This window comes from Fukomys damarensis, unplaced genomic scaffold (assembly GCF_012274545.1).
Source record: "Fukomys damarensis isolate Sample0158 unplaced genomic scaffold, DMR_v1.0_HiC HiC_scaffold_24, whole genome shotgun sequence".
Lineage (NCBI taxonomy): Eukaryota > Metazoa > Chordata > Mammalia > Rodentia > Bathyergidae > Fukomys > Fukomys damarensis.
The window spans coordinates 47,015,796-47,032,334 of record NW_022900936.1 but is presented as its reverse complement, the minus strand read 5'-3'; positions in this window follow the sequence as shown (position 1 = coordinate 47,032,334).

Here is a 16,539-nt window from a genome sequence, read left to right as displayed (position 1 = left end):
TTATATTCTTTGTTCAACTTTGATAATTCATATTTATCTAGAAATCTGTCCATTTCTTCTGTTTTCCATTTTACTAGAGTATGAGCTCTCAAAATAGGTATTGATGATCCTCTGGATTTCTGCTGAATCTGTTGTGACTTCGCCTTTTTCATTTTTAATTTTATGGATTTGAGCCTTTTCTTTCCTGTTTTTATAAGGTTGGCTAAGGGTTTATCGATTTTATTTATTCTTTCTAAAATTCATGTCTTCCACTTGTTGGTTTTGTTTTGTTTTTTTGTTTGTTTGTTTTTCATCGTTCTCTTAGTCCACTGTGTTGATTTCTGCTCTGAGCTTTATAATTTCCTTCCTTAAACCAGGTTTGGGTTTGTTTTGCTCTTCTTTTTCTAGGAGCTTGAGGTTCAGCATTAGATTATTTGAGTTCCTTCTGTTTTCCTAGTATGGGCATTTACCGCTATGAATTTCCTCACGGAACTACTTTCATTGTGTCCCATAGATTTCTGTGTGTTGTAATGGCATTATCATTTAATTGTAGAAACTATATAATTTCTTCTTTAATATCCTCTGGGATCCATCTGCTGTTTGGAAGAATGTTGGTCAATTTCCATCTGTTTATGGGGGTTTTATCAAATAATTTTAAAATTAATTTTATTGGTACACTTTATGTATAAAATATAATGACATTCATTGCTGGAAATTTGTACCATAACATACTCAATCTTGTTTCTTATTCCCCATTCCCCTCCCCTCCCTTCACACCCTCCCTCCCTTCCTCCCTATCTACAAAAACTTTGTTTCCATCATTTTTCATTTTCTCATATTAATTCCATTCCCTTCTTTCCTTTACCCTACCCCTCCCATGTGTCCTTCCTCTTTGTCCCTTTTCTTCCTATTTCTCATTATCTATCATATCTTTTAGTCCTTATTTACACTTTTGTTTTCTCACTCTAAAGAAACTATTTGGTATTTGTACATTATATCAATTAAGAGTATTGCCTCAATGTGCATTCATTTAGCTATAAATGTCTCTAATTTCTCATTTTTTATGTCTGAGTAATATTCCATATTATTTTTTTAAAAGACATATTTTCTTTATTTATTCTCCCATTGATGGGCAATTGGGCTGATTCCAAATATTAGCTATTACAAATTGTGCTGCTATTAACATGAGTGTACATATGTCACTGTGGTACGATTCTTTTTATTCTTTAGGGAAGATATGCAGCAGGAGAATAGCTAGGTCAAATAGGACTTTTAATCCTAATACTTTGAGGTATCTCAATATTGATTTCCACAGTAGTTGCAACAGTCTACACTCCCACCAGCAGTGGAGCAGTGTTCTTCTTTCCCCAAAACCCTCCAGAATTTCTTACAGATTGATTTTATGATAGCGGCCATTCTTTCTGGGGTAAGGTAGAATCTTAGCATTGTTTTCATTTGCATTTCTCTAATGACCAGTGATGGTGAACATTTTTTCATGTGTTTATTTGCTATTTCTACTTCTTTGAGAAATATCTGTTCATTTCAGATGCCCATTTTTGGATTGGGTCTTAATTTGGGAGGTCAGGTTTTTTTTTTTTAAGTGCTTTATATATTCTAGATGGTAGGAACAGCTGGTAAAATTTTTTATCTTAAGAAGAGCTCGTAACATTTTTTTCCCACATTGTGGGTTGTCTCTGAACTGTTGGTGGTTTCTCTTACTGTGTAGAAGTTTTTTAATAAGAAGACATTCCACTTGTGATTGTGCTAGTTAATGGGCAACTGTGTTTTTGTTCATAAAATCTTTTCCTACACCAATGTCTTCAAGAGTTCTACCTAACCTCTCTTCCAGATGATTTAGTGGTTCCGTTTTAATATTTAGATCTTTAATCCATTCTCATTTTAGTTTAGTGCATGGTGAAAGACAAGGGTCTAGTCTTACTTGTTGGCAAATTGAAACCCAGTTTTTCCAGTACCATTAATTAAAGAGGCTATCTTTCATCCAATGAGTGTGTTTGGCTCCTTTTTAGAAGATGAGATGACTGAGTGTGTTTTGACTTGTTTCTGCATCTTCTAATGTGTTCTGCTGGTCCTCAAGTCTCTTTCTTTGCCAGTACCATGCTGTTTTTATTATGGTAATATAGTTGCAAGTTGAGGGTTGTGATACTCCCTACCTTGTCTTTATTGCCTTGCCTAAAATGGCTTTTCCTAGTTTAGGTCTCTTTATGCTCCAAGTGAATTTTTAGATTGTTTTCTTTGTTTTTTTTTCTCATTGAGTTTATTGGTACATTTTAGGTATATAATATAGTTACATTATCTTTGGGATCTTGTACCTTTACATGACAGTTCTTGGTTCTCATTTTTTCCCTTGTCCCTGCACCCCCTCCCTTCCCTATTTACAAATACTTTACTTCCATTTTTTCATTTTCTCATATTTTTTCTTTTTCCTTATTTCCTTTCCTCTACCCTTCCCATTTCCCCTACACCTTTAGCCCTTTTCTTCCTATGTCACATTGTCAATTTTACCATTAGGACCTTATGTACCATTATTGTTTTTCACACCAGAGAAATTATTTGGTATTTATACATGTTCAGTATTTATTTCACTTAGGAGTATATCCTCAATATGTATCCATTTTCCTATGAATGAATCTAATTTCTCATTTTTTATGGCTGAGTAGTATTCCATTTTATAGAAAAACCACATCTTATTTACCCAGTCTCCAACTGATGGGCAAATGGGCTGTTTTCAAGTTTTAGCCATTACAAACTGTGCTGCTATAAAGATAGGTGTGCGTATATCACTGAGGTGTGATTCTTTTAATTCTTTTGGAAAGGTACCCAGCAGAGAGGTGACTGGTTCAAATGGAACCTCTAGTCCCAGCTCTTTGAGGTATCTCCATATTGATTTCCAGAGTGGTTGCACCAGTCTGCACTCCCACCAACAATAGAGAAGGATTCCTTTCTCCACACAACCCCACCAACATTTGTTATTGGTTGATTTTTTGATAGCAGCCATTTTCTCTGTGGTGAGGTGGAATCTCAATGTTGGTTTCATCTGCATCTCTCAAATGATCAGTGATGTGGAAAATTTTTTCACATATTTACTTGCTGCTTTTACTTCTTTGGCTGAGAAATGTCTGTTCATTTCAGATGCCCATTTTTGAATCATGTCTTTATTTGGGGCTGGCTCATTTATTTGAGTTCTTTATATATTCTAGATAATAGTCCTTTGTCTAAGGAGCAGCTGATAAAATTTTTTCCCATGTTGTAGGTTGTCTTTAGTTCTGTTGATGGTTTCCTTTGCAGTACAGAAGCTTTTTTTAAGATGAGATCCCAGTTGTTGATTCTTTCTAGTTCCAGTGCTACTGAGGATTTTTTCATAAATTCTTTTCCTGTGCCAATGTTTTCAAGTTCTCCATAACTTATCTTCCAGGAAGTTTAGTGTTTCTGTTTTAATATTTAGATCTCTAATCCACTTGGATTTTCCTTTAGTGCATGGTGAAAGATAAGGGTGTAGTTTTCATCTTTGGCAGGTTGAAATCCAGTTTTTCCAACACCATTTATTAAAGAGGCTATTTTTACTGGAGTGAGGAGGTTTAGCTCCTTTGTCAAAGATGAGGTCACTGAGTACATCTGGAGTTGTTTCTGTATCTTTTAATCTATTCCACTGATCCTCAGGTCTGCTTCTTTACCAGCACCATGCTGTTTTTATCACAGTGGCTTTGTAGTATGGTTTCAAATTGGTAATTGTTATACCCACTGCCATGCCTCTGTGGCCTAGGATGGCTTTTGCTATTCTAGGTCTCTTATCGTTCCAAATGAATTTTTGGATTATTTTTTCTAGTTCTGTAAAATATAGTGTTGGTATTTCAATTGGCATTGCATTGCATCTGTATAGCAGTTTTGGTAGTGTGGCCATTTTCACTAAGTTAATTCTTCCTACCCAGGAGCAGGGGATATCTTTCTATTTTCTTATATCCTCTTCAATCTCTTTTTTCAGAGTCCTGTAGTTTTCAGGGTAGAGGTCTTTTGCTTCTTTTGTTAGAGTGATTCCCACAACTTCATTTTTTTGGATGCTATCATGAAAGGAATTGTTTCCCTAATTTCTTGCTTAGTGAGTCTGTTACTTGTGTACAAGAAGGCTAAATATCTTTGAGGGTCAACATATATAAATCAATAAATGTAATACACTATATTAAAAGAGTCAAGGACAAAAACCATATAATCCTCTCAATAGTGCAGAAAAAAGCATTTGACAAAATTCAATACACATTCATGATAAAAACCCTGCAAAAATTGGAATAGATCTTCTATATCTCAACTAAATAAAGGCTATCTATGAAAAACAAACAGCCAACATCATATTAAATAACCAAAAACTGAAAACCTTCACATTAAAAATTAGGAACAAGACAAGGATACCCACTATCACCACTCCTCTGCAATATAGTTCTGGAAACTTTAGCCACAGCAATTAGACAATAGAAAGAAATTAAAGCAATAAAGGTAGGAAAGGAAGAAGTTAAACTGTCATTATTTGCTGATGATATGATACTGTACATTGAAGATGCAAAACATTCCACCAAAAGACTTCTAGGCTTAATTGACACCTTTAGCAGAGTAGTTGGATACAAAGTCAACACTCAAAAATTAAATTGTTTTCTTAAGATCTGTGAAATATGCTGTTGGGACTTTAATTGGATTGCATTGAATCTATATAGCAGCTTTTGAAGTATGGCATTTTTGCTATGTTGATTCTTCCTACCCAGGAGTAAGTGATGCCTTTCCAAATATGATATCCTCTTCAATCTCCTTTTTTAGAGTGTTGTGGTTTTCAGATTAGAGATCTTTGATGTCTTTTGTTAGGCAGATTCCTAGATTTTTTTCAAATTTTTACGTGCTATTTTGAAAGGAATTGATTGCCCCATTTCTCTCTCAGTGAGTCATTTTCCTATACAGGAAAGCTACTGATTTTTGTGTGTTGACCTTCTATCCAGCTACTTTGCTGAATTTGCTTATTAAGTCTAGAAGACTTCTGGTGGAATTCTTGGGGATTTCTATATAGAGTATTATGTCCACTGCAAAAAATGATAATTTCACTTCTTCATTTCCTATCTTTATCCCTTTTATTTATTTCTCTTATCTAATTTCTTTTGCTAATGTTTCCAAAACTATATTGAACAGGAGTAGTGAAAGTGGACACCCTTGCCTTGTTCCTGATTTTAGTGTTAAGGATTTCAGTTTTTGACCATTTAGTATGGCATTGGCTATTGTTTTTTTATAAATGGCTTTTATTGGATTGAGGTAGAGACCAGATGAATGAATTTGGGAGTACTGCTTCCCTTTCAATTTAATTGAAGAGTTTAAACATTGCTGTTAGTCATTCCTCTCTATATGTCTTGTAGAATTCAGCAGTGGAGCCACCAGGGCCTGGGCTTTTCTTAGTTGGTAAGTTTTTAATTACATTTTTTATTTCATTGATTGATATTGGGTTCTTTAGAATTTTTATACCATTTTCATTCGACTTTGTTAATTCACACAAATCTAGGAATCTGTCCATTTCTTCTGAATTTTCCATCTTGTTGGCATAAGGGTTCTCAATGTAGGTATTGATGATCCTCTGGATTTTTGCTGGGTCCTTTGTAATTTCTCCCTTGTCATTCCTAATTGCCTGGATTTGTGCCTTTTCTTTCCCCTTTTTTGATAAGTTTGGCTAAGGGTTTGTCAATTTTGTTTATTCTTTCAAAGAACCAACTGTTGGCTTTATTGATTTTTTTGTATTGTTCTCTTAGTCTCCATTGCATTGATTTCTGCTCTGATCTTTATAATTTCTTCTCTTGTATGAGGTTTGGGTTTGTCCTGCTCTTCTTTTTCTAGAAGCTTGATGTTCAGCATCAGGTTGTTTAATTGTGCTAGTTCTGTTTTCCTAATATGCCTATTAAGTCATAAGACTGCTTTCATTGATTCCCATAAATTCTGATATTTTGTATTGTCACTGTCATTTAATTGTGGAAAATGTCTAATTTCTTCTTTAATTTCCTGTGTGGCCCATTTGTTATTCAGAAGTGTGCTGTTCAATTTCCATGTGTTCATGAAATTCTTGCAGTTTCTTTTGCTATTGATGTCCAATTTCGTTACACTATTGTCTGATAATATGCAGGGATCACTTCAATTCCTTTGTGCTTACTTAGACATGTTCTATGAGTGAGTATGTGGTCTATTTTAGAGAATGACCCATGTGCAGCTGAAAAGAATTTATATACTGATTTTGTGGGTGGAACACTCGGTAAACATCTGTTAAGTTCATTTGTTCAAGAGTTTGACTGTGTATTAGTATTTTATTGTTTATTTTTTGTCTAGTTGATCTATCTATTAGTGACACTGTGTTATTGAGGTCTCCCATTACTTTTTTTTTTGGTACAGGGGACTGAATTCAGGCCCTTGCACTTGTGAGGCAGGCAATAGAACCACTGAGCCACATCCCTAGCCCCTCCCCTATTACTATATTGTTAGTGCTTATTTGATTTTTCAAGTCTGTTAGTATTTCTTTTATATAGTTGGGTGCACTAGTGTTCAGTGCATATATATTTATGAGTGCTATCTCTTCCCCTTGGATTGTTCCCTTTACAAGGATGTAGTTTCCTTCCTTGTCTCTCTTAATCAGTGTTGGTTTGAAGTCCACTTGTTCTGAAAAGAGGGGGAGGAAAGTAAGGGAGAGAAAGATAAAAGATATACTTTTTAAAAAGATCCCAGAAAAAAGGAGAAGAAAATATGTGTATTTTAAGAGTTCATACTTTAAGAAATGAAGGCCTATTCTAGCCAGAGAAGCAACCATCAACCCAGGTAAAGAGCTACTGACATTGTACATCATGCTGTTATGCAGTCTTCAGTCTAGAAAAAGAGGACTTACTGGCTCACTCCAAAGTCACTAGTTTTAACACACAGGAGACCAAAATTTTCCATAAAGAATCTTGATGGGATGCCTAGACTGAAGTTCTATATTCTTTATTTTGATATTCCACTAGAACATTACAGGTAGCATATAGAAATGAAAATATAGAACCTTCCTCTGAAATATCCATTATTATGTACTTATATTTATTAAGGTATAATATATTGTCTTGCTAAACAAAAAATAAAACATACCACATAAATTCAGAAAAATGTTTCAAACAAATAAGGAAATGTATTTAGTCATCAAGAACACATTCAGAAATTTTATGGCTATAAAGATGCTGATTTATACCATAAGGAAATATGAATGCTAAAGGCTTCTCCTAAAAGCCTACTACCATTTTCTCTGACACAATGTAAATATGCATTTATTTCCCTTTACCCACCTTCCTCACATGTCTTTCTATTGAGGGTTTCCTCAAGTAATTGAAAGATTAAATGATCTGCAATGTTCAGTTTAGAACATTTATTCCAGTACCTTTTGGGGGAGGTAAACAGGAAAAATGACAAATTGACGTCAGTCATTATAAAGGCTTTTTCATAATAATTCACCAGGTTCCTTTCCAGGGTATTTGTACATTTTATTATTCTAAAGGGGTTTTCAAGATACTGATTTCCTCCATCCTCTATGAAGTGTAATCATAACAAATTAATAAAATGATAATATAACTAGTTATCTGAAATGCTCACTTCCTTCTAATTAGATAATTGACTATTAAATGATTATTTTAGAATTAAAATATTTATTTCTTATAGAGATGAATCACAAAATATTTATGAGAAGGCACAACACAAGAGTCAGCTAGTCACAAAGGATTCCATGCTGACATATTCTGGCTGAATATAAACTCACTTTCCAGTAAGCAATGGTATATTCTTGGGTAACAATAAATAATGGAAACATACCTTCATAACTTGGTCAACCCTTGCCCAAGAGTAGACGGGCCTTTTTCAAGTACTACTCCTCTATTTAAAGTTCCTGCATCAATTCATTGGTTAATTCATTTATCCTACATATTTTTGTTGAGCATTTTAAGTGTCAGTCTCAGGGTGCTTGGGGTCCAAAGAAGAATCTTATCTTCAGAGAGTTTGCATACTTCATTGGGGAGATAGTCCTTAGACTAGTAGTCATGCACATAAAAATATACTAACAAATGTATTTGGTAATTCAATGAAATAAAGTAAAGAGGACTTCAAAAAAGGTTAACATTATAACCTAATTTAGATGGGAATTGTCAGAATGAGATGTTCTGAGTAGCGACACAGTTGGTAAAAACTGGAGTTGATTGGAGTTAGTCAGATAAAAATTGGACAAGGTCATTGTAGATAGAGCTCACTGCATAACTATAGGCCCCAAATATAAAAACATTCAATACATTGTAAAATTTGAAAAAGCCTATGGTCCTGGGAAAGGATGACATGAACAGGACATATGTGTGGAAGTAAAAGTGCATTATTTTCCTAATTGGAATTAGAAATCAACCACTGAAGGCTTTTGAGTAAGAACTAGGATTGTAATACAAGGAATCAAGTGAAATAAACAAATTTAAGATACTATTTTAAGTAGGAAATAACAGGAAATAGTATTGATTTTTTTCAGAGTGAGTGCAAGAAAGTAGTCAAGAATAATTCTCAAGTTCATGTCTTGGTCAGCCATATAAATAATAGAAAATTGATCAATGCCCTTAACGGAACAGGAGCAGGGATGGAGAAGGGGCCAAGATATCAGTGAATTAGACCCATATACATTAAAATCTTTTTTGCTGAAAATAAAAGATGAAACACACATTAAGCAACAGTTTTAATTTGCAAGAATCTAGGCTCCCCTAGGGTCTGATGTAAATATACATACCGACAGAAAAATGTTACTGATTCAGATAGATACCCTCTCTGGTTTATGACTATGTTTTATGACTATCCCATGTAGTCAAAATTAACCTTGAAGTTTCTTATCCACCCTTGTGTACAATTCATGAATAACGGAAACTTTTTGGTGTTTTTTTTGTTTTGTTTTGTTTTTTAGGGTTTTTTTTGTACCAGGGATTGAACTCAGGACCTTGCACTTTTGAGGCAGGTGGCAGAATCACTGAGTTAAATCCCTAGAAGGAACCATATTTTGAAGGAGTTTCCTCCTGATCATTTCTGCTGCCTGGCAATTCTCTGCCTTCTGAGGACCAGAAACTATATAAAAAGGATTATTTTTTATTTTCAAAAAATCTCACTTTAAATTTAAAGCAGAGGAAAAATAGTAAGAAAAAAATCATGGTTTTGACTGGTAGAGATGAAAAGAGATTTGGTTCTCTGACATCCAAGCTTTAACTATGAGAATTGAGCATGTAATTAGAAGTAAAATCCACAGAAAATATGCAACATAGGATATGTCATGAATACAGTATTCTACCTGCCATGGAGGAACCTGGGAAAAATGCAAAAGCAAGATTATTGAGACTCTGATAGAGGTATTCTTTCTGGCCCTCACTTTAGATAAACATATAGATTAGATAGATAGATGGATGGATAGATAGAAAGATAGATAGAGAGATAGAGATAGATACATATATCCAGTCAAGTATGTGAAATCTTGAAGCAAAAGAAACATACCCATTTTCTTTTTCTTCTGAAAAATAATAAAAAATATCTGTCCAAGTGCCTATACCAGCACAGAAAATTCAAAGTTGAGTGGTGATATTGATAGGACAAATCTAAACAGTTTGTCTAATGACATAGAAAGTGTCTTTAAACACACACACACACACACACACACACACACACACACACAGGGAATGGCAAAGATAACTGAAAATTGAGTTGTTTTGTATCTTTCTGAGAAGCCAGGAGGTAATAGCTGCAAGATGGATGGCCTAAAGTCAAGGAACAGCTGGGAAGTGTGCTAGAAGCTATAAAGACCAGAAGCAAGGGTGAGAGGTCAGGTGTACAATCAGTGACTGGAGGTATAAATTATGGTAGGAAGTGGAATAAATCACTGTACGGGCCCATTTTGAGAAAAGAGATTACAAGTTATGTCAGCAATAGTGTACACAATAGACACAGTGCCAATACTCAAAGACCAGCAAAATGGGGATTCCCCACTGAGGTCAATTAGAAACACACCATGGTAGGGCCAGGGGTTTAGCTCAGTGGTTCTGGCCACTGCTTCACAAGCGCAAGGACCTGAGTTCAATCCCCAGTACAAAAAAAAAGAAAGAAAGAAAGACACCATGGTAAATAGGCTAAATAATATCACCAGTGTCAGAACAACAAGGATTTTTTTCAAACAAATAACTATAATATGCAATAATTACTATGCATAAGACACTAATTCTAACAGATTTAGCAATACTATCTTATGACATAGGTAACTGTCCTTGTTTTACAGGTGACAACATTGAAGCACCGAAGTGTCAAGTAATTTTATGTTAGGTCTCTAATCTAGGAAGTAGTAGAGATGACATTGGAGCCCAGGTTACCTGATACAGAGTCTATAACCTTAAATCTGCACTCTACAACCTCCCTAGCCTCCCTTTTCGTATGTAAAATATGAGATTCTTAGAATGGCGATAACATGGTTGACTTTCACTGAATAGTTAGTCCCCCAAAGCAAATTTAAATCAAAATTATTTCAGTGATATTAGATGTTTCTTTCCATGTGCAGAAAAGTAGATTCGTGTTATATGAGTTCCTGTATAAATAAAAAGCTTCACTTAGTTATATGTGTCAGTTCATTTTTATTCTCCATTTAAGTGGATTGGGAGACTGCAGAAGAGGTGATTATATTGAGAAGGCACTAACCTCATCACTGAGTTAACTCAATGATGAGAACACAGTTAAATGGTCTGTTAAGGGGTGGGGCCTAGTTAGATAAAGTGAGTCACTTGTGGCTTTGCTGACCCAAAGCCTGAGGTCTGATCCTTGACCCCTTATTCCTTGGCTCTTTCCCTGCTCTCTGATTCTTTTATCCCATGAAATGAACAAATGAGCATATATCTTCCACCATTCCTTTTGGCCAAGATATTTCTGCCTTGGAGACAGCCAGACATAGATTGAAATATCTGAAACTATGAGCCAAAATAAAAGTCTTTTCCTTCAAGTGTGGGTGTAAGGTATTTTGTTCCAGCAATGGACCAATACAGTATATTTAACATACAAATTGATTTTATGTAAAAATTCTTGTATAGAAACTCAGAGATTCTCTATGAAATTTTTGCAGCCAGTTTTTCATCCCACAAGGAGGTTAGTTACATCTCTGGAAATGGGATCAATATTAACAGTGCTACAATCTCAAGAAGCAGGAAACACCAAAGTTAAAGCCTTAAGAAATGAAGCATATGACATTTATCAATTAATAAAACCAAGGAGTTTATAAATCATAAAATTTTGATGACAGTTTCTCAACTATAATATGTAACTTTGTTTTATTTGTAATTACATTATTTCAAAAATATTATATGATAAGAAAATGAGAAAGAACATAATGTTTGAAGATCATATCAAACTAATAATGTATTTCGATTATTAGTCTGTGTTACATCAATTTTATTTATTTCATATCATTTTTTGCTGTCATTTATATGTATATTTGAAATTTTTATTTAGTACCTTCATTTCTTGTTATCATGTAAGTTTGCAAAATTTAATTAAAAAAAGAAATGAAGTGTCTAATCAGACATTTTTTTTCTCATCTTTTTGTTTTACTCCATCCATCCAGGAAAATTAAACATACTGCTTATATTAATTAAAATTTAAACTCTTTTTTCCCCCTCAAGAAAATGTAGTTCAATATATGAATAATAGATGTCAGTTTTGTATAACTTCACTAAATGCACAGTGTTTTTGCCTTCAAAACATTTTCAGTCAAAAGAAAACACTAGCTTCATCGTAGTTGTATTAACATCATCAAAGCATCCAGAAGTTGTACAAATGTAGTAATAGGCTTGACCTCTGGTTTTCATTCTGTCTATAATTATCAGTATGGTCTTGAGGAAGTCATATAACGGGCCTCACAGTCCGTTAACTCATGTGTGTAATGATACTTTGGACTACAGGATGACTGACATGATGTCCAACTATAACAAGTCTATGAAACTATGATGCCTTAATAACTGTCAGGAAAAAATATTGATAAATTATCTGGCATCTTCTTTTAAAAACCATGACCATTTGTAGTTTAATTCTAAACTATCTCCAGAAGTATCATGTGTTTAGAAGGGAATTGAAACTTAAGGGCATCATACTCATCACTGGAGCCTGGTCAGAGGAGTTAGATCATTGGGGGCATGACCTAGAAGGGTGGGTTCTTATCCCGGGATCCTCTCTGCATTCTCTCTGCTTCCTGGATACCATGAGGTGAGCAGCTTTCCCTCTCCAGGACCTTCCACCATGATGTTCCTTCCTTGGAGCCTGCTGACCATGGACTGAATTCCCTGAGCCATAAGTTAAATTAAATCGTTAATCCTTTAAATTGTTAGGTATTGTATCCAAGCCACAGAAAAGTTGACTATTATGCCTCCCATATTAGAAGTAAAGTTTTCTTGTATGAGGCAGTCATAAAAACTGTCTACTGCCTTCTTGGTCTATGGATGAGAATTAATATGATGGCAGATGGTATATTTAGAATATCCTCATATCCTATTCTCATGATAAGGCATAATATCAGCAAGAGGTTAAGCACCTAAACTCAGTTTTGATAAAGAAAAGCATTAGCCCTTCTGCTTTTGAATGGTTTGCTCCTTCCTTCCGCAAAGTTGATAAAACTTAAATTATGTGGAAAGAAGTTGCTATTGGATTTACACTTTTATTTATTTCTTTTTGCAACTACATTTTGATTTTTTTATCAAAAGCCTTAGGAAACAATAATCACAAAACAAAATAAACAACTAATAACTTATAATAATATTTTATTTTGCCTAAAATATAATTTCAACATGGACCTCATTAATAATTTTTGAAACTATTTGTTGTGCTCTTTTGGGAAATGGAATGTTAACTTTCATGACATCACTCTCAGAATATATTGAAACACACAGAGCCACCTTTGTTTTTAGTTATAGAAATTGATGCCAAGTAACTAGATGTTTTTCTTGGGTACTTACGTACCTACAATAGAAAATATAAAAGAAAACAACTAAAAATTGTTTCTAAAACAATTTTAATGTCTTAATATTACTAACAAAATTACAACCACAAAATGCTTTGAGCATGATAAAATAAAATTCACAGTTTTAGCTGGTTAGATCAAATAACTTACATACATACAAATCATTGTCGAAATCAGAGAACCAAAGACTCAGATCCTTACATTTAAGCCCTTCAATTAGTACCATATGGTTTTCTATGAATTTTTAAAAACTATTTACAGATCACTGGAGAAAATCATTTCATCAAATCCTTACTCTGAAAGTCAGTGATTAAAAGGAAAAAATGAAAAAAAAATAAAAAAGGAAAAAATGAAGAATTACTCTTGATTATTAAGTAGAAAGAGTATTTCTATTTTCAAAAAACCCATCAAAAATATGTGTACATAAAAATATGTGAAAATATTAAAAATTAGACTATCAGAATTTTTGTATATTTGAATTTCTTATACTAAAATTTCAAAAACAGGTTTTCTCCTTTTCTTGTATTTTCCCTTCCCTTCTTTCTTTTCCTCTAACCCTCCCATTTCCCTTTCTCCTTTCCTTTTGAATCTTTCTTCCTATTTCACATTATCTATTATACATCCAATAGATTTGATGAATTAAAAAATTCAAAACCAAGTGACCTAGATCTATAGTTACATTATATAGTATCTTAAATAGCTTATGTTTCTTTTCTAAAACTCTCTTGTTATCTATAAAGTAAGGATAAGTAAGTATCTACATGATCTAAATAACTAGATTACAAAACTTTTCAAACAAATAAAAGAATATTTCATTTTTGGATTAGGCAAAGATGCATAAATCAGAGAATTTCATTTAACAAAGTCAATTGTATGAAGTTATGGGAGAAAAAGAGCCCTGAAAGAAAAGGAAGTTACTATTCTTGAAAGGAGAATTTAGTAACTTTGAGCCAGGATGAAATGTGCATGATTCTCTTAAAACTGTAGGTCTGTAATAGCCAGAATTGGAAATATAAGACATAACTCTAAACAGAACTTTCAGCTCTTGTGTCATTAACCAAAATAGTCTCTGGCTTCTGAAGCACTTGAGTCTAGTGCCATACCACCCTGAATGTGTCTGATCTCCTCTAAAGCACTTGGAAGGATCTAGAAATGGTGTGGGCAAATAAGCATCAAAATAGTGGATTTCTGTCAAAGATAAAAATCCATACCATGTGAATTGAAAAGAAGGGAGCACAGGGTTGCTTTATTATGGATAAAGCTGTAGATAATGTTGCATTATAAGTAGCAAATCAGGAGCTTTGGTAAATTTAAATATAAATCCTTATAGGTGTGGAGATCCCAGCTCTTCAGGACAGCTTATTTCACAATATTTTGGCTTACATTTTATCAAAAACAGTATGAAAAGCAAGTCTCATTGAGACAAAAAAAAACTCTCCTAAAAGATTTACACAATGTCACCTAGCAATAGATAATTAATTTTCCAGAGATATTTTCCTGCAAGCCATGAACCTCAAAAATATCTCTGGACATTGCCAAATGTCTTTTGGATGACAAAATCATACCTATTGACGTGGATATACAGCCTTGTCCACTGCTAGTAAGTCTCTAAATATCATGAGAATAAAAGTATGCATTTAATGAAATCCAAGTTATTGATTCTTTGTGCTAGTTCCCATGCTACTGAGTATATGTTCATAAAATATTTTCCTATGCCAATGTCTTCAAGAGTTCTACCTAATTTATCTTCCAGCAAGTTTAGTGTTTCTGTCTTAATATTTAAATCTTTAATCCAACTTGATTTTACTGTAGTGCATAGTGAAAGGTAAGGGGTCTAGTTTTAATCTTTGGCTGGTTGAAATCCAGCTTTTCCAACACCGTTTATTAAAGAAGGTATCTTTCCTTCAGTGAGGTTGGTTGGCTCCTTTGTCAAAGATGAGGTAGCTGAGTATGTCTAGAGTTGTTTCTGCATCTTGTGACCTATTCCACTGATCTTTGGTTATGTTTCTTTGCTAGTACCATGCTATGTTTATCACAGTGGCTTTGTATTATAGTTTCAAGTTGGGGATGGGGATACGTCCTGTCATGTCTGTGTTGACTAAAATTGTTTTTGCTAGTATAGGTCTCTTCTGGTTCCAAATGAATTTTAAAAGCTTCTGCACTGCAAGAGAAATTACCAAGCGAGCTAAGAGACAACCTACAATGTGGGAAAAAATTAACACCTGTTCATCAGAAAAATTCTACTCTCTAGAATATATAGAGATCTCAAAAAAATCAGACCTCCAAAATATAATGACTCAGTCAAAAAATGGGAATCTGAAATGAACAGACATTTCTCAGAAAAAGAAGAGCAGCAAATAAACATATGAAAAAATGTTCAACATCACTGGTTATCAGAGAGATGCAGATGAAACCGACACTGAGATTCCACCTCACCACAGTAAGAATGGCTGCTATCATGAAATCAACCAATAACAAATGCTTGTGGAGTTGGGGGGAGAAAGGAACCCTTCCCATTGTTGGTGGGAGTGCAGACTGGTGCAACCACTATGGAAATAAATATGGAGATACCTCAAACAACTAGGATTAGAGGTCCCATTTGACCCAGCTATTCCTCTACTGGGTATCTTTCCAAAAGAATTAAAAGAATCATACCACAGAGATATATGTTCACCCATGTTTATAGCAGCACAGTTTGTAATAGCTAAAACTTGGAAACAGCTCAATCACCCATCAACTGGACACTGGATAAAGATGTTTTTCTATAAAATGGAGTAACACTTAGCCATAAAGAACAAAAAATGAGAGACATTTATAGCTAAATGGATGCACATTGAGACCATACTGTTAAAATGAATAGGAAAAACATGTAAATATCAAATAGTTTCTCTGTTGTGAAAAACTAAAAGTGTAAATAAGGATCAAAATGTATACTTGATAAATGAAATAGGAAGAAAAGGGCTAAAGGTATAGGGGAAGTGTGTAGGATAGGGGAAAGGAAAAAGAGAAAACAAAAAAAAATGAGAAAAGGAAAAAATTAGAAAAAAGTCTTTGTAAATAGGGAAGGGTAGGAGGGGGTGAAAGGAGGGCAGGGGAATGCGGGGAAAAATAAGAATCACAATACAACGTGTAAAGGTACAAGATTCCGATGATCGAGCCGGGGATTTAGCTCAGTGGTTCTGGAGCCTGCCTCACAAGCACAAGGACCCAATTTCGATTCCCTGGTACCAAAAAAAAAACAAAAAAAAAAGATCCCAGTGATGAATGTAACTGTATTGTATGCCTAAAATGTACCAATAAACAATAAAAAAAAAGTATGCCTTTATACTTAAATATGAAGCAGAGTGCCATTTTCATGATAGATTCTTTAAAAAGGTTTGTTAATGAATCTTTATCTTGTTACTAGAGGGATATTACATACTGTCAAGAGATGTAAGATCAATCATTTAGTCTTAATCCAAATAATGCTTTACTATTTAGATATATCACTAATAAATTACACATTTAAATTG